Source organism: Triticum aestivum, chromosome 4B (assembly GCF_018294505.1).
Source record: "Triticum aestivum cultivar Chinese Spring chromosome 4B, IWGSC CS RefSeq v2.1, whole genome shotgun sequence".
NCBI classification, from domain to species: domain Eukaryota; kingdom Viridiplantae; phylum Streptophyta; class Magnoliopsida; order Poales; family Poaceae; genus Triticum; species Triticum aestivum.
Genome location: NC_057804.1, coordinates 542,226,942 through 542,246,218, shown reverse-complemented (window position 1 = coordinate 542,246,218; position 19,277 = coordinate 542,226,942).

The following is a 19,277-nucleotide window of genomic DNA, read 5'->3' as shown; positions in this document are numbered from 1 at the left end:
ATTTTGGAGTCGTCGAAGTGCATGATCCAGTTGGAGTATGTGCCGTACTATTTAGGGAGCTCGGCCTCTGTCCATTCGGCGACGAAGTCTGCCAGCACTTGGGATTTAATGGCCCGGCGTGGTTTGTATATTATGTCAAATGGGAGGAGCTCGATGGCCCACTTCAAAATCAGGCCCGTGGCATCGTAGTTGTTTATTATATCATTGAGTGGTACTTCGGAGGCCACCATGATCGAACACTCTTGAAAGTAGTGTCGTAGCTTCCGGGATGCCATGAAGACCGCATATGCTATTTTTTGGTAATGAGGGTACCGAGATTTGCATGGTGTGAGGACAGTAGATACGTAGTATACCGGCTTTTGAAGCGGGAATTTGTGTCCGTCCTCCTTTCGTTTGACGATGAGTACCGCACTCACAACTTGGTATGTTGCTGATATGTATAATAACATGGGTTCACCGACGTTCGGTGCGGCCAGGATTGGGTTGCTTGCTAAAAGAGCCTTTATTTCTTCCAATCCTGCTGTTGCAGCGTCCATCCACTCGAACTATTCGGTACGTCAGAGAAGGCTGCAAAGTGGCAATGCTTTTTCTCCTAATCTGGAGATAAAGCGGCTTAAAGCTGCCACACATCTGACTAGTTTTTGGACTTGTTTAAGGTCTGTTGGTGTAGCCAACTGTGACAAAGCTCGAATTTTGGCTGGGTTCGCCTCGATTCCTCTATGGGAAACGATGAATCCCAGCAGTTTTCCAGCAAGAACGCCGAAAACACATTTTTCCGGATTGAGCTTGATGTCATATGTGCGGAGGTTGTCAAATGTGAGACGTAGAACGTCTATTAATGACTCGACATGCCTAGTCTTGATGACTACATCGTCCATGTATGATTCAACTGTCTTGCTGATTTGCTTCTCCAGGCATGTTTGCATCATGCATTGATAGATGGCGCCGACATTTTTGAGCCCGAAAGGCATAGTGTTGAAGCAGAAAGGCCCATATGGGGTAAGAATGCCGTTGCGGCTTGATCAGACTCCTTCATCTTGATTTGATGGTATCCGGAGTATGCATCAAGGAAACACAGTGAGTCATGTCCTGCGGTGGCGTTGATAATTTGATCGATGTGGGGGAGGGGGAAGGGATCCTTAGGGCAGGCCTTGTTAAGGTCTTTGAAATTGACGCATAGGCGCCAGGATTTATCCTTGTTTGGTACCATCACCAGGTTTACCAGCCAGTCCGGATGTCTTATTTCTCTGATGAATCCGGCTTTGAGTAACTTGGCTAGCTCCTCTCCCATGGCTTGTCGTTTGGGTTCTGAAAAGTGCCATAGTGTTTGTTTGACAGGCCTATATCCCTTTGATATATTGAGGCTGTGTTCGGCCATCCTGCGTGGGATTCCTGGCATATCAGAAGGGTGCCAAGCGAATATGTCCCAGTTTTCGCGTAGAAACGCTCGCACTACAGCGTCAACCGTTGGGTCCAGCTGTGCTTCGATGGATGCTGTCTTCTCGGGGTCCGTCGGGTGGACTTGAAATTTGACTATTTCATCTGCTGGTTTGAAGGAGGTGGATTTGGGTCGTTTCTCCAGGATCACGTTGTCCCTATCCACTGTGGAGTGCAATGCAGTTAATTCTTCGGCCGCGAGGGCTTCAGATAGTGCCTCGATGGCTACGACTGCGGTTTTGTTTTCGGCGTGGAGTGCTATGTCCGGATCATTGGCAAGAGTGATAATACCATTGGGCCTGGGCATCTTGAGCTTCATGTACCCGTAATGGGGTATAGCTTGGAAGCGTGCAAATGCATCTCGCCCTAATAAGGCGTGATATCCACTGTTGAAAGGGGCCACTTGGAAGGTTATTTCTTTAGACCTGTAATTCTCCGGCATGCAGAACAACACATCAAGTGTGATTTTTCCCGTGCATCGCGCTTCCCGAATAGGAATGATTCCTCGGAAGGTCGTGCTACTTTGCTCAATGTGTCTCCTATCTATTTCCATTTTGTTGAGAGTTTCCTCGTAAATGAGGTTCAGTCCGCTACCGCCGTCCATGAGCACTTTAGTAAGCCGAAAGCCGTCCATGATCGGATTGAGGAAGAATGCGGCTGGTCCTCGGACTATCCTGGATTTTGGTTCATCACTAAAATTCAAAGTAATGGCCGTGTCGTTCTAGGGGTTTATTGCTGCGACTTGGCAGACTTCGGAAAGGCTGCGGAGTGCCCTTTTGCGCATATTATTTGAGGCGAAAGTTTTGAAGACCGTCAATACTCTGAGGTCATTGTCTTTCGTGGGATGTTGCTTTGCGGAATTTTTGGTGAGGAGATCCTCGCCGATCTTGGCCAGTTGCCGAAGTATCCAACACGCCCTAAGGTTGTGAGTTGAGTTGATATGGTGTCAGGTGTTGAGTGTATTTTGCATGGCCTATCGAGCCATCCCTCCAGAACGGTTCTGCGCCCTATGATGGGCTTCAGTTTCTTTAATATTGGATCGGGCAACCCACGAGGGGGCATCCTTTTTGTCCGGACGAGGAGCTGAGGGGGGACTTGTGGTTCCCAGGGTGCTGCCTGAGTTTTCCAGGCGCTCTCCATTGTGCAGTACTTTTGTACTATGGTTGCCAAGTCAGCAAAGTGTACTAAGCGATGGTGGTTAATGTCATTGAGGATTCCTTCGTCCGTGCAATTTTTGCAGAATAGTGTGATTGCGTCTTCATCGCTGCAACCTTCGATCTTGTCTTTAACAAGGAGGAATCGGGCCCAAAAGTGATGGACCGTTTCCAGAGGCTACTCTCATATGTACATAAGATCGCGTATCTCTGGGTGGGTGGGTGGTTTTAAATCCGAACCCTGACCCACCTTGGGATCCAAAGTCTGAGAAACTTCCGAACTTAATAGTTCGGGCTCCATGATATCAACTGATTTTTCCGACCCATTGTCCGATTCTAAGTTCGGATGGCGGGGCATGTTGTTCCGCATATGGGTATCCGGCTATTCAAGCCTGGTGATCCTAACATAGTTCATCCTCAATGTAGAGGGGGAGCTGCCGTTGTGCTCCTCGATTATCGATACCTGATGGGTAATCGGTGGAGATTTGATTTCTCTCTGATCGGGTTTAAGCCCGATCCAATCATAGTCTGTAGCGACTCCCAAGGCGGCAATGCAATCGAGGAGTTCATTCAAAGATGACAACTCTGTCGGATCCATCTGTTTGGAGTGTTCGAATCAACACGGAGGTGATTTTTGATGACCCGAGAAGTCATCGTCGGCTCGATGGCCGAGCGGGCGGTCATGATGAAGCCGCCCAGTCAGAGGGTTTGGCCTGAGGCCAGGGCTCCTCCGAAGGTGATGCTGTCCTTGATAACAAGGCGAGCCATCAATCCCGTCTTCGACATCACAACGAAACTCTCAATGAAAGCACCAATGTCGGTGTCAAAACAGGCGGATCTCGGGTAGGGGGTCCCGAGCTGTGCGTCTAAGGCCAATGGTAACAGGAGGCAGGGGGACACGATGTTTACCAAGGTTCGTGCCCTCTCTATTGAGGTAATACCCTACTTCCTCCTATATTGATCTTGATGATATGAGTTTTACAAGAGTTGATCTACCACAACATCGTAATGGCCAAACCCCGGAAGTCTAGCCTATGAGGATTATGATTGTGTATGTCTATCACTATTCAAAAAATCTTCCGATTCAGCGATTTATCGTCCGATTTATTGCTACTCTTGGGGTGACTGATAAGATTATGCCTTATCTTCACCGTTTATTGTTTGGGCCGATTTATCGCTACGCCAAGCGATTTATCGGGAATCTACCGATAAATCAGGCCTATTCATAGCACTATGTTTGCAAAAAGTAGGTTTATTCGCGTTTTGTTTACCTTCTTACCTTATATGTATTGTTGTCCAATGTTGTTTGTCATTATATGAGGATTCAAAGGCTAGGAATCAATGTAACATTTCTGCCTAACATTGTTATGGTGTTGAATATAGCATATTTTATTGTTGGGAACCTAGGATTTGCAAAGAGATGGCCGATTAATAGCCGACCAATAAAATAGATTAATCAGCCGATTTCCGATTAATCTCTAATCCCCAGCTGACTGAGACACTAACGAGAAGCGATATCCTCAACATTGATGTCTATGCCTCTACGGACTAAGCCCTTCGGTTTATATAGGCACCGGAGGGGACTAGGGTTGTACAAAGTCGGTTACAGAGAAAGGAATCTACATATTCAGTCGCCAAGCTTGCCTTCCACACCAAGGAGAGTCCCATCCTGACACGGGAGAGAGTCTTCAGTCTTGTATCATCATAGCCCAACAGTCCGGCCTGTATTAATAGTCCGGTTGTCCGAGGACCCCTTAATCAGGGACTCACTCACTCGTCATCGGTGAGCGAGGACACGCACTGACGTTAAGGCCATCCTCTCAGACCTAGCGCCCGTGTGGGATGCCCTCCGTCCGCAATCTCGTTGTCGTAGTGTGTGCGGAGGATGACAACATGAACGATGCCACTTCCCGCTGACCCTCAGGTATGCTACATCTTTTCGAACCATACCCTTGTTCTATTTCCCCATCTGCCACGTCGCTGCATGTGGATCTTTTTCCACTCCACCATCTCCCCAATTTGCTATCCTCTGCTCTGCTGGTCACGCGGACGAAAACCTTAACTTGCACTATTAAAGGAAACCCTACTTCATGCAGACTAATCCATGTCTGGGTTGAATAAGTAAAGGAAGGGAGAACGTACTGTCGAAGAGACTAGGTATCGAACCCGCATCTAAGTTGAAAAGGGCAAAATCAGTAGCTAAGGAACAAGTCTCGTGTCTCTTTGTTTAAAAGGGGTGAAAAAGGGTAGAAAGGCATGACAACGCAATAGAGAATGACCAGGTCGATCGGTTTGTAGTCCTCACATTGGCAGAAGGTGGCTAAAGAGAACAAAAATGGGACGTAATCCACACATGCTGCCTGGATATTTGTTGCTCTAGGCAACCATACCTCCCTCACCACTCTATGCGTCCGTGGAGGTACATCATACAGGTGCGCACTATCCGAATAGGCCTCCCATGCTCTTATTGCCACTTTTCTATTGTTAGTATAACGCCAGTGGTAAAGTCAAGCAATGCTACTGCTAAAGTGATGCCACATTTAATTAATGCCACACTCAGTCTAATGCCACCGATAAATTTAAACAATGCCATTTAATGTCACTAGATTATTTCAGCGTTAGCTGTTGATTATGGATGTATTAAAGATTTTTCAGCTAAGGCATTATAATGTTGTTGCTTAGCCAGTATAACAATGATGAAACTTGTTACTACCTTCAGATTTTGGCACTGTTAATGCTTATAGATTACATGCCTCTCTTTCATGAGATAAGTCATTTTTTTCGTACAGTGTCACCAAAATGCCAAGGCGCTCATGTCATTTTATTTTGGTTAAACTGCACAAAAAATTATGAAGAGAAGAGGAATGGCCAAGAGTGGGCACCTTCTCCTCCGGTTGTTTTCTTGATTTGGTTTATCAAGTTTTTATGTTTGATCGATTATCAAGTTTGGAATAGCAATTTTTCAAGTCCCCTCGAGTTTGAAAAGATATTGACCTTGAAGGTACATGGTTTGCAATTTTTTTATACTGTCATTAGTTAATAATGATAGTTATCTTCAGGCTTTTGTATTAGGTTTAATGATGTTGCATGACTAGTATACTACTGCTGAAACTTGTTACCTTTACATTTTGTATTGTTACTGCTTATAGAAATCTTCCAGTGCTAGCTTATGGAAATATGTTCAGTAAAACCATTGAACTGTACCCCGTAATGAAAAAACTTCTCTACTGTTGCACTAGCCACTGGATTAGTGTATATTTGTACTATTTGAATGGTGTTCCATTAGCGTATGGACATATATAAAGTGTGGCAAGCTTTCCTAGATATGTGCTCAAGAAAACTACTACCTATTTTTCTAAATAGTAGACATTTGGGTACTTTAAATTGAATTGCGAAAACGTCTTATATTAAGGAACATATAGGGTAGAGTTCACTCAAATTATGCCGGTAAAGCTAGGCACACCTTTGTTAAAATTAATGTTCATTATGTTATCAGAGGAGGTCTGTATGTTTGTCTCTCATGCCTGTCAATTACTTAGCTGACACCATGATGTAATGGTAAGTCATTTCTTTTTGTACATTGTCACTGAATTGTCAAGGTGGTGATGGCATTTTATTTTAGTTGAACTGCACAAAATATGCTTAAAAGAAGAGGAAAGGTCGAGAATGGTTCAGTTTTTAAGAAAACACTATGTAGGCCTTCCTGCATCAGCCGCTATTGCCTTATTTGTTCCTTCAAATAGGTGGTTAGAAACAGTCTTACTACCTTTTCCCATTAAGAAATTGGAATGCTTATATTTATGAGTCTATGCTTCAACTAGTGCCACTTTATAGTAATCACACTTCCAATATCTGTGCAAATAGGGATGCTCAATTTTAGTGGAACTGCACAAGAAGTCCAAATGGTTCAACATTAGGAGCATGTTTTCTTCCAAACCGTTATATCCAATTGGTGGCAGTATGAGCTATTCATTATGAAGGTACATGGTTTGCTACTATCTTTCTTCTCTTTTTGGACTGTCATTAGATAGTAATATTAGTGGTCTACATGTGAATTTATTGGCAGGGTGGACTTACATTAGAGGTGTAGGACATGATTCAATGATTGGATGCTCAATTTCAGTTTTATCGATTTCACCTCTTCCATCACTGCGAACATGGATATCCTTGGTCTGATGAAGAATAGGCGTTCTATTTCTGCTTTGTACCAGCAAATCAATTCAGTATGAATTTGTCCAAGGCAAAACATGACAATATCAAATTTTCCAGTGCAAAACATGACAGATGCTAAGCGAAAGAGATGTGTTTAAACCAAAAATACAAGGTGGGGTATATGTTTACTAGTTTCTTCATATTTGTGCAGAAACATGTCTGCCCATTGCTATTTGACAAACAAATAAAGTGATCGCAATTTTGGTGGAACTGCACAAGAGAATAGTATAGTCACTGCATGTGGTGCTATTTGAAAAAATACATATAAAGATTGGATAGTCGCTTCATGGACTGCACAAAAGTAGTACTGTGCTATTTATTGGCCAACACTAGGTGCTTCATTGCTTTGGTCTGATTGTACAATGGGCATCATTTTGCCTGAGTTAAAGTTTGTACTTCAAAAATAGTCTTGTTGTGTGATCGAGAGAAGACCAAATCATATTGTAGTGGATGTTCCTCCATCATGTGTGGTTCATTCTCATGGTTCCGGTTGTTGGTAAAACCACTTACGTTTGCAAGAGGAATTGTAGACTTCACAAACAAATTTGTTTTTCACTCTATACTAAATGTTGGCCCAGAGAAGCATCCATATTAGTAGGAAGAACAAATGTTTTTTTCTAGATCTTTGATTCAGGAGCTACATATTTGTATATGATCTATGAGATGCATTAACATATTGATATTATGTATGGGAATCGTACTGGTTGGTTGAGAATTTGGGCTACTAATGTGAACATATTACAGTGCCAGGAGTGTGAGTCTCGTGTGAACATTTCGAACAGATCAGCTCTTACTACCGTGCATAGCATGATCCTTATTTCTGTGTTCTCAATGTTTACAAGTTACTAGCAGTTCCTTATTTCTGTTCGCTCAGTGTTTACAAGTTACTGATCGATCACTAGCTAGCCTACTAATACGCTCCTAACAATTTTTGTTGTGACGCGAGATCTGAAGGTGGTAGTTTTTTGAATAAAAATGCCTACCTCTGATGAAACTGGCATTCTATTCTGAAGAAAATGCCATGCAAATCTGAAGAAACTGCCAGCAAAAACATTCGCAAATGCCTTATCTCCCAGCAAACGTTCATCAGCTATTGTGATCCTACACGTACACTATCCGATCGACTCGATCCTAAGCGAATAACCAGTGGATCACACACGTACCTTATCTAGATGAATCAACAACACTCATTTGACCGTCATGCCGATGTGCGACCCAGCATGGACGAGACGCACCACTGATGGGACGGGACGGGGACGGCACAATCATAATTTCAGTTTTTCTAGTTTTCCACGGCAAGATGGTGTGCTAAGCCATGCCTGCTTATGCATTGAATTTCGATGACCATCGTGTTTCCACATGACACGCTGGTTTACCTACCTTCCGCCTATAATTATTGGTTTTCTCCGGTAGCACCACCACCCAACTCGCCCTATCCTCATAAGCCCCCACCGGCCCGACGTCGCTCGCCACTTGCCCTCACTTTCGCCACGTCCGTCTTGCCCCTGCCCATCCGCAATAGGCGACGCCGGAGGCGGTCACTGCCGGAACTAGTGTTCAGTTTTTCACCAGAAGGCATATGGAGGGAGGAGGCATTCTATCGGTCTTTAGATGGCAATGCAGAGTGTGAGGACTTGTTGGAGCGCGACCACCTGTCGGAGGAGCAACATATCACCGATTTGCGCCGCTAGAGGGGCATGGAGCAGCAGCACACCGATGCTCTGAGTCGCGAGCAGAGTGCCCGTAACTGGGACGACTATGAGGACGCCGGTGCCCGGCAAATAGCCCTGGAGGCTGTCGGGCATGCACGTACTCGTGATGCTGAATTTTTCTACCAGCTCGTCAGGTGGGTTTCCCTCTTAAAAGTTGAAACTTCGGTGGACCACACCGGCGTGGAAAGGGCCAATGCGCACGAGCAACGCGCCCTATCGAACCTTTGGCAAGTCCGAGGCGAGGAGGAGGACGTCGGTGCCGGCATTAAGCATATACAACAGATGGCGGCCGACATCGTCTAGTTAGCTAAGAACAAGTTATTACTTGTACTCTACTAGAGTATTAGTGCGAGTAGATAGTTAACTTGGCTATGATGGCTGTCAACATGGAAGTTCAGTACTCTATATCTGGATCAGATGTGTTACTTTCCTCTGAATGTTGAACTTTCGATTTAAACGTATGGAATGGGCTATTATTTTTTCAAATGGGTTGTAATTGTCTGCCACGGGTTTAGAGGCTGACTTGTGGGCCTACTAGGTTGACGCGTACATAATCACAGGATGATTGTACGTGAATAGGATGACAGCAGGGACCCACTAGGGTCATGACAGTACGCAAGCAAGTGCCTCCTTAATTCAAGCCAAAAAATGGTTCCTCCTAATGGATTTCTGACATCTGGGTCCCATGCCATTGTCAACGTAGTCAATGAACAAGAGAATTGCACAACGATCGGCTGACACCAGGGACTGAACTGCTTGTCCAGTTATTTTTGTTTTTGAGATGGAAGCATGGGTGTTAACTGGGCTGTGTGGGACACTCCGACCTGTCTAGCCAGCATTTTCTTTTATGTTTACCACAAGACCAGCCCAGTAGTTTTTTTCTTTCTGAAAATGGCTAGCCCGGTTTTTTTGTTCTTTTGCTGAGTACCCATGTCGGTGTCAAAACCGGCAGATCTCGGGTAGGGGGCCCAAGCTGTGTGTCTAAGGATCGATGGTAACAATGGACGAAGGGACACAATGTTTACCCAGGTTCAGGCCCTCTTAAAGGAGGTAAAACCCTACGTCCTGCTTGATTGTATTCGATGAGTATATGGGTTACAAAAGTTCATCTACCTTGAGATCGTAATGGCTAAACCCTAGCTTGTCTAGCCTATGAATATTATGATGATAGCCTCTACGGACTAAACCCTCTGGTTTATATACTCACCGGAGGGGCCAAGGGTTTGTACAAAGTCAGTTGACAAGGGAAGGAAACAATACACCCGGACTCTAATCTTGCCGTCGACGCACACAAGAGTCCTACCCGAACACGGAGTGACGTCCTTAAGCTTTATCTTCACGGCCCATTCAGTCCGGCCCGTCTCCTCGAGCCGGACACCCGAGGACCCCTAAAAGTCGGACTCCCTCAGTAGCCCCTGAACTTGCCTTCAATGACGATGCAGTATGCGGGTTTATGTCTTCAACTTTGCAAGGCGGGTTCTTCACCATTGAGGGAGTCCTGGATTAGGGGGTATCCGGACAGCCGGACTATATACTTTTGTCGGACTGTTGGACTATGAAGATACAAGATTGAAGACTTCATACCATGTCCGGATGGGACTCTCCTTTGCGTGGAAGGCAAGGTTGGCAATTCGGATATTAGATCTCCTTCTTTGTAAACCGACTCTGTGTAACCCTAGCCCCCTCCGGTGTCTATATAAACCGGAGGGTTTAGTCCGTAGGAAAACAACAATCATAATCATAGGCTAGCTTCTAGGGTTTAGCCTCTATGATCTTGTGGTAGATCAACTCTTGTAATACTCATATCATCAAGATCAATCAAGCAGGAAGTAGGGTATTACCTCCATCGAGAGGGCCCGAACCTGGGTAAACATCGTGTCCCCAGCCTCGTGTTACCATTAGCCTTAGACGCACAGTTCAGGACCCCTACCCGAGATCCGCCGGTTTTGACACCGACATTGGTGCTTTCATTGAGAGTTCCTCTGTGTCGTTGCTGCAAGGCTTGATGGCTCCTTCAATCATCGGAAATAATACAGTCCAGGCCTCCAGGGTGAGACTTTTCTCCCTGGACAGATCTTCATATTCGACGGCTTCGCACTGCGGGCCAATTCTCTTGGCTATCTAGAGCAGATCGATAGCTACGCCCCTTGCCATCAGGTTAGGTTCGGAAACCTAAACTACACAACCAACATCCACGGAGACTTGATATTCGATGGATTCGGGCCCACGTCAGGAGCGCCGGACGGTCACGACGTGCATGACTTAGATATGCCATTGGACAGTATTCAGAATATCGCACCTGCCACAGTTTCAGACTTCAGTCCAGAGCAGATTGTGCCATCCGAGGACGGGGGGATGGACCCCGCCACGGAGGCCGCATACTCATCGGCGCATGAGCCAAACACAGACTCCACCTCTAAGGAAATCTGTGTCACCGGACCCCCGGACTTGTCTCCGACCGTAGGTTCCGGACCGCGTGCATCTGTGCGCATCGAATCTAATTGGGCCCCGATCATGGAGTTTACCACCATGGATATCTTTCAGCACTCGCCCTTCGGTGACGTGCTAAATTCATTAAGGTCTCTCTCTTTGTCAGGAAACTCTTGGCCGAACTATGTCTGGCTCAAGTGGGAAGTAGATGACGAAGAAATTCGTTACCCGCCCACCACCCACTTCGTTACCACCGTCGATGATTTAACTGACGTGCTCGACTTCGACTCCGAAGACATCGATAGTATGAACGACGATGCAGGAGACGAACAGGAACCACCGCCCATAGGGCGCTGGACGGCCACCTCCTCATATGACATATATAGGGTGGACACCCCCAAAGAAAACAATGGCGATGAGGTAACAGAGGATAACCCCTTAGGGAAACAATCAGAGCATGGGCGTCATTGGTGCCGCTCTAAGCCCCGCCACAGTCATACCGGCACAGGAGACAACAGAAATCCGGATGGTGCCGAAGACGAATACAATCCCGACCAGCCCAACTTCGAGTAGGCCGAACAGTAGGACGGGCAAGCTAGCCCATACGAACAGGCGACGAACGGAGACTTGGAGGACGAAAACTATATGCCCCTCTCCGAAGACGAAGTGAGCCTCGGGGACGATGAATTGGTTGTGCCTGAGGATCACGTTGAGTAGGAGCGCTTCAAGCGTTGACTTGAAGCCATTGTGAGAAGCCTAAAGAAGAAGCAGCAGCAACTCCAGGCTGATCAAGATCTGCTCACAGACAGATGGGCTGAGGTCCTGGCTACCGAGGAATATGAACTCGAGCGCCAACCAAACATTACCCAAAGTGCAGGTTGCTAACTCAACTCGAGGAGGAGGCAATAAAGCCCGAACACCAGCCTGCACCCCGCCGCCAACAAACTACGGCCAGGGGCTACACGCAAGACCTGCGAAACGTACCAGGAAACAATGTAGCACAGTCAAGATCGATCTACGGATCGCGGGGGCGCGCCACCTCGTGTAAACATAATCATCGCACCGGATACAAGTCCGGCCGGGCCAAATATAACCGACCAGATTCATCTGAACTGCATCGTGATACAACCCGGCATAGAGGCGCAGCACACCCCCTATGCTTCATTGATGAAGTAGTGGATCATGAGTTCCCAGAAGGGTTTAAACCCATAAACATCGAATCATACAATGGCACAACAGACCCCGCAGTATGGATTAAAGATTTCCTTCTCCACATTCACATGGCCCGCGGGGATAACCTACATGTCATCAAGTATCTCCCCCTTAAGCTCAAAGGACCGGCTCGACATTGGCTGAACAGCCTGCCGGCAAACTCCGTTGGAGTTGGGAGAACCTGGAAGACGCGTTCCTTGACAACTTCCAGGGCACTTACGCACGACCACCGCTGATGACTTAAGTCACATAATCCAGCAGCCCGGAGAGTCATCCAGGAAATTCTGGACTCGGTTCCTAACTAAAAAGAACCAAATCGTTGACTCTCTAGATGCCGAAGCCTTAGCGGCATTTAAGCACAGTATCCGTGACGAATGGCTCGCCTGACACCTCGGCCAAGAGAAGCCGAAGTCCATGGCAGCCCTCACGACGCTCATGACCCGCTTTTATGTGGGCGAAGATAGCTGGTTGGCTCGTAACAACAACATAGCAAGCCCTCCTGGCACATCAGAGGCCAGGGACAACATCGGCAAACCTCGACGCAACAAACATAAGCGTCACAAGAACAATGATGACGCCCAAGACACGACAGTCAATGCCGGATTCCGTGGCTCTCAGACCGGTCAGCTGAGAAAGATACTTCAAAAGAACAGTTCGGGCCCATCCGGCCTGGACCGCATACTTGACCGCCCATGTCAAATTCATGGTACCCCAGGAACGGCAGCCAATCATACCAATAGAGACTGCGGGGTCCTCAAACAAGTCGGCAGGACAGGCACCGAAAACAAGGAGAAGGGGTCTCAAAGAGACGAAGACGACGAGGAGCCCAGATCATCAAACAATAGAGGGCAAAAGAAATTTCTTCCGCAAACCAAAATGGTGAACATGATAAACACCATTCACATCCCAAAATGGGGACGGACGTACACTCCTCGGGACATCGACTCAACAAAGTGAGTCGCCCCATAGTATTAAAAAATGGCCGATCATCTTCGATCATATAGACCGTCCGTCCAATATCGACCAGGGAAATTCAGTCGCACTTACCCTCGACCAAAAATTTTGCAGGTCCCACCTCACACGAGCCCCTGTTGGCAGATGCAGCAGTTCAAACTTGCTGCACCAGGACATAGTGCGCCAGATAGGTATTGATCGCATGAGGATCAAACCCACTAAATACATCCTTTCAAGGTGTAATACAAGGTGTGAAGGTCAGTTGTATAGGCTCCATCACTCTGGAGGTAGTCTTCGGATCACCAAAGAATCACCATACCGAAGAGTTAGTCTTTGACATTGTCCTTCTATGCAGTAACTATTACGTACTGCTGGGGCGAACCGCGTTGGCTCGATTCAACGTGGTATCACACCATGCCTATGGCAAGCTTAAAAAACCAGGGCCACGTGACGTGATCACAATTATGGGCAAGGCCTAACTCCACCTCGGCGCCGAAGAGTATACCGCCACTTTAACGACAGAAGCAACGAGTTGCACCTTTTTATCGAACCTTAATTCGACAGCCAATCTCCCAGACACCGACAAAGGAGTCCGAACTACTTCACATCATGATAGCTCGGCTCGACCAGGCCTCAATCAAACACTCCGGCATAAGTTGGGAAGGGCCACACCCTGCGGTTCAACCGCTTCGTGGCACACAAATGTCTCTAAGCATTTTCTTTGCAGGTTTGCTTTTACGCAGAATAGGACTGGCGACATGGAATCAGCTCGGACGCGCAAAGGGGGAATCTTCAGACACTTCCCCCGAAGACAATCCGAATATACTTCGGACTCGCACACAGCTCCCTCCTGCTCGGTCTAAGCAGGTTACGTTGTCATACCTCTTGTTTATAACATCAAACCATACTCATACGCATAGACGTATTACTCGAATGCAACATGTAGAGTTATATGACGCTTATCTGCCATGATTTCTCATTCATAACAGCATCCTACATCGTGTCATGCCTTAAAATGCCAGGAGCTTCATTGTACCCACATATGGCAACAAAGTCCGACCACCTTTCAGCACCCCGAAATTATAGCATTATATGCATAAGCTCCGAATCATGTCTTGGGTCAATAGTTGGGTTTGCCCGGCTCCCATGTTTTGGTACCTTTCGTTCCGGTATATCGGCTAAGGTAGCGCTGGGAGAACTACTGCGATTGTGTCCCAGTTCTTCCGGACAAGCACCTCAGTAGAGAAAGCCGAAAACTGATTGTCATGATACGGCGAGAGCTGGTCAGCTGTCCGAGAGGTTGTAAAATCTTTAATGATTTATTCCGCATAATGCCATAACAAATGCAGCGTGCGACGGATCATCCTTCCGATCAGGCGATGTTTGAGCCCCTTGTACGGTCTTCTGAACACCAGGGGCTGCGCCTACCTTACTCAAACTCCTATGGCTAAGTGAGAGTGATAAAGCCCTATAGTCTGATTGCCTAGTTCATTGTGCTGAACACCTCCTTTAAGGACCCAAAAATGGGATAAAGAGTGTTCAGGTTTATCCCGAACACCCCCGTACTTCCTACGTGGGGGCAGAAGCCGACGACTGGCCAACTCTCAGGATTAATATATAAAACGGCCGCACAGGAGAAAAAACTTTCATATAACAGGAAATACATAATAAAAGTGACTCTATTCCGCCTTACAAAGGATAGCATGATTGTCTTCATGGAAATACAATGTCATTGGTACATAGCTCTGCCACAAGGCGGGCTCCTTTCAGGACACTATCATAATACAATTCGGGCTTGCGGCGCTCCTTCCCCTATGGCGGTCCCGCGGTCATCAGCTTTTCAGCATCCAGCTTTCCCCAGTGCACTTTCGCGTGGGCAAATGTCATTCATGCACCTTCTATACAGACCGACTGCTTAATAACTTTGAGCCGAGGGCAATCACTCATAATCCGCTTCACGAGCCCGAAGTAACTGCTTGGGATTGACTCGGCGGGCCATAGCCGGACAATTAAGTCCTTCATGGCTGGTTCGGCCGCCTTGTGCAGTTCGATCAGCTGCTTCAGCTGATCGACAAATGGCTCCGGAAAACTCGGCGCCAAATACTGCGACCAGGAGAGCTTTTTTGTAGTCTTCTTCTCCTCAGCTCGATAGAATTAAGCATCATCAGATATGATGCGTGGCAACTCCGCAAATGCCCCTGGAGAAATCAGAATTCAATTTGTCACCTTGAATTTCTCCTGTTACTACATAAAAATCGCTTTGAATAAGAAAAAGCCTTACCAGCCGCAATCTTCCTCGCCTCCTGAACGTCCTTCAGAGCACCTTGGGCTTCCTCCCGAGCATCATTTGCAGCTTGGAGAGCTTGGGCGAGTTCGGATTCTTTCCCTGATAGACTCTGCTCCAAAGTCTCGCTTTTCTTCACGGCCTCCTGAAGCTCTCATTCAGCTTCAATGACCCTGGCCTCGTGCTTCTCGCGAAGAACCTGCTCCGTGGCTGCCTTCTTTTCGGCTACGTCCACTGCCTTCTCAAGCGCCTCAATTTCGGCATTCGCCCCTACAGCGTGCAATATAAATACTTTCATCAGGCACACCTAATTATTTGTGCTAAACTTAAAAAGGTTTCGACATACCTTGATTGTCCTCCAACTGCTTTTTCACTCGGCCAAGTTCTTCTTCGGCCCGCTCCAGACTCTGTTTCAGTCCGGATACTTCCGCAGTATGAGAGGCGGCAGTCGCTACAGGCGCCTGTTTATAAAGAAAGACATATATGTCATCAATTGAGTCTCCTGCAAACGGAAATTTGATCCTCTGTCCGGTTCTCCCTTTCACCGGACAGTGTCTGAGGGGCTACTATCCATACTATGACTAACTTCAAAAGTTCCTAGAACATACCTCAAAGCCTTTTATAAGGCTGATGCAGGATTCATTCAATCCACTCTAAGCGGACTGAATCTTTTCAATCACCGCGCCCATAAGGGCGCGATGTTCATCGATGATGGAAGCACTCTTTAGCACTGTGGATAAGCTGCCCTACACCTCTGGTTGGACAGAGGTTGTCAGCAGAGCAGGCTCGGCCCCTCCAGTCAAGGGGTCTGCCTACCTGATCCTGGAGCCTTAAAGGTCTCCGGGACTGTGTCCGGCTGTGGGCCGAATCCAAGATCACCCCCGCCGTCGACGCTCATGGGAGCCACCGCTCCGGTATGTTCGACCCCTGAGGTACACCCTCCCTGGTCCGGGTCCTTCTGTGATGACACCTCGGTGCCATGCCCAGGCTTCGGGAAGGGGCCTTTGGAGGTGTCTCGCTCTCTAGGGCATCCGAGCTCAACGAATCCTCTGATGAGGACTGTTCAACACGAGACCTCGCCGGGCTGCAAAAAGTGTGGCGCAAATTAAAATATTACACCCCAGTGACCCTGGACGCATAGGCGTGTTCGGATTTTGTGTACTCACGAGTTTACCAGGGGCTGGGCCCTGGGATCCCACTCCAGGCTGCTATCGGTAGCCGTGGTGGACGCCTCTGGAAGGGGTTTCTTCCCCTCTTAGGCAATTCAGCCTCCAAGGAGAGGCCGTCCTTTTCTTTCCTCTCCCCATGAGGGACTCGTCTTCTTCCTCCTCCTCGTCCTCTTCGGAGGAAGGATGGGCATTGGAGTCTTCGGATTTTGTGTCCGAAGCACCGCGACGACGGAGGTTGACCCTGGTCTCCTTCGCCTCTTTGTAGGCCTCTTTCTTCGGTGCCTTGTAAGGCGTTGGGACCAAAATCTTCGTCAGAAGTGGTCCGGCCGGTTCTTCTGGCAGCGGGGCCGGACAGTGTATCCGCCTCGCCTTCTTTGTCCATCCCTAGGATAACTGTGGAAAGCACGCTAAAGCATCTTCCTCGGGATATGCCAACGACACACATGGGTGGACAACATATATTGATGACTTACCAAACTTGCACGGTGGGACAGTTGGTACCCACGGTCCTCGGCGGAGTCCGGCCACGGTTTGCCGAACTTGAAGAGCACCTTCCAGATATCCTCGTGCGAGGAGCCATAGAGCTCCCGTAGGATCTGGTGCTCGACTGGGTCGTACTCCCAAAAATTGCAGGCTCGGTGCTGACAAGGAAGAACCAGGCGAACTAACATCACCTGGACTACATTGAGAAGCTTGATGTCCTTGCCTACCATACCCTTGACGCGCGCCTGGAGCACCGACAGTTTGTCAGACGAGGACCAGTTCAGGCCCTTCTTGGGCCAGGACATAAGCCGCAGGGGGGCTCCGGATCGGAACTCGGGAGCAGCGACCCATTTTTTGCCGCGTGGCTCAGTGATGTAGAACCACTGCTGCTGCCACTCCCTGATGAAATCATTGAAGGTGCCGGACGGCCATGTGACCTGGGGCATCTTGCTCACCATGTCGCTTCCGCACTCGGCGTGCTCGCCGTTCACCACCTTGGGCTTCATATTGAAGATCTTCATCCATAAGCCGAAGTGTGGCGAAATACGGAGAAAGGCCTCACAGGCGACAATAAATGTCGAGATGTTAAGAAAAGAATTAAGGGATAGATCATGAAAATCAATCCCATAATAGTACATGATGCCGCGAACAAATGGGTGAAGGGGAAACCCGAGCCCGCAGACAAAATGAGGGAGGAACACAACCCTCTCATGGGGCTCCGGAGTAGGGACGATCTGTCCCACCGTCGGAAGACGGTGGCCAATTTTCTTGGCCAAGTACCCGGCCTCCCAAAGCTTTTTGATATCCTTCTCCTGGACGGTAGAGGCCATCCATTTGCCTCCTGCTCCGGATCCGGAAATTTTCGGGGAACCTCTTTTGGTGGAGGAGACGAACGCTTGGGCGCTAGGGCTCGAGCAAAAGGGAATGGACGAGCAGAAGGACGAGAAGGCATGGGTGAAGAAGAGGAGGCTTTATCTCTTTATAGAGGCAATAAAAACTTTGTGCCTCCCCGCTTGCCTAGTAGAACTTGCTCGTTCCCCACACGCCACGATTGATGGCATGGTTGGATTACCCACACCCGTATTGATGAGAATCCCGTGATAAGGGGACATGATCTCTGCTTCGACAAGACGTGCCCAGAAAACCGCCTCGCAATATGCGCAATGGCTGGTTGAGAAACGGTTCGGATAAGGACAGGGTCACAGTGTGACATTAAGTTACGAAAAATTGTCAGCAGATTCGATTCGTGAAAAGCTATGCTCTCTACGGTGGTATGTGGAAATTGTTTTGTAGAGCTGGACATGATCCCTGTGTTCAGAATCTACTTTGGAGTATTCGGAGATGGAACCCGCCTTGCAATGCCGAAGACGATCTACGCGCCGGACTCACCGTCATTGAAGCCTGGTTCAGGGGCTACTGAGGGAGTCCTGGATTAGGGGGTATCCGAACAGCCGGACTATATACTTTGGCCAGACTGTTGGACTATGAAGATACAAGATTGAAGACTTCGTCCCTTGTCCGGATGGGACTCTCCTTTGCGTGGAAGGCAAGCTTGGCAATTCGGATATTAGATCTCCTTCTTTGTAAACCGACTCTGTGTAACCCTAGCCCCCTCCGGTGTCTATATAAACCGGAGGGTTTAGTTCGTAGGACAACAACAATCATAATCATAGGCTAGCTTCTAGGGTTTAGCCTCTATGATCTCGTGGTGGATCAACTCTTGTAATACTCATATCATCAAGATCAATCGAGCAGGAAGTAGGGTATTACCTCCATCGAGAGGGCTCGAACCTGGGTAAACATCGTGTCCCCAGCCTCTTGTTACCATTAGCCTTAGACGCACAGTTCGGGACCCCCTACCCGAGATCCACCGGTGTTGACACCGACAACCATTCTCCGGATTGATGATAGAACGATATCAGCTTCTGGGCCTAGTCTTTATGATTCCTCCCTGTCATCGCCTTGATTTCCATGTGTTGAGCGAATGCAAACGGTCCATGTTTTTTTTACAATTTAAACCCTTACCAGGCACGGGTGGCATCTATTTAACGGGGTTAGATCCCCAAACGCCACCTCACATCGCCCAAAGAGCACTGGAGCAAACCACAAAAAACTTTGAACCATGGCAAGCGCCCTGGCTCCTGCTCGCGCCCTCATGGCCCTCAAGAAGGGGATTGCCGAAGCTTCTCAGTATCCCACCTTTGGATGAGTCGACTCCAAACACAAGTAT